Source organism: Panthera uncia, chromosome D1, assembly GCF_023721935.1.
Source record: "Panthera uncia isolate 11264 chromosome D1, Puncia_PCG_1.0, whole genome shotgun sequence".
NCBI classification, from domain to species: domain Eukaryota; kingdom Metazoa; phylum Chordata; class Mammalia; order Carnivora; family Felidae; genus Panthera; species Panthera uncia.
In genome coordinates, this window is record NC_064808.1 from 5,761,078 (window position 1) to 5,761,633 (window position 556).

Sequence of the window (556 nt, forward strand, 5' to 3'; positions counted from 1 at the left end):
AGACACAGGCATCAGGCTATAAAGACGAAGCTCCTCGTAAGATTTACCCTTGGGCGCCTCCAGCCCTACCATCGCCCCTGGGGGCGGGGGGCGGGGGGGGGGGCGCTGGGGGCCTGGGACCTGGGGCTGACAATGTGAATGAACCATAAGCGCATATGAACCTTAAACCTACTAGCCCTCGGTCCGCCCTCGCCGGCGGGAGCAGATGCGGCGCAGTGTCCTGGTCGCCCCTTGCGTTCTGCAGGCTCCGTGAAGCCCACGGTCCAAGCACTGCCAGGTGGAGAGGTCCGGAAGTTCCCCTTTGCCCCTGCTTTGTTAGATTGGGGTGAATGGCTAATTAAAAAGTGCTTCTGCCGCGACACCACCAAGAGGCACCTTTGGCGATTAGGAAACTTTGCGGAGGTCAGCCACCTGGCCTTTGCGGGCGAAGCAGGCCCGGGCCTTTCCCCGCGCAGGGCGGGCGGCCGCAGCCCAGCAGCCCTGGCTGGGCTCCAGACCCGGCCCGGGTGACATCACCCAACTCCTCCGATCAGCGGGAGGGGGCCCCGAAATCCCC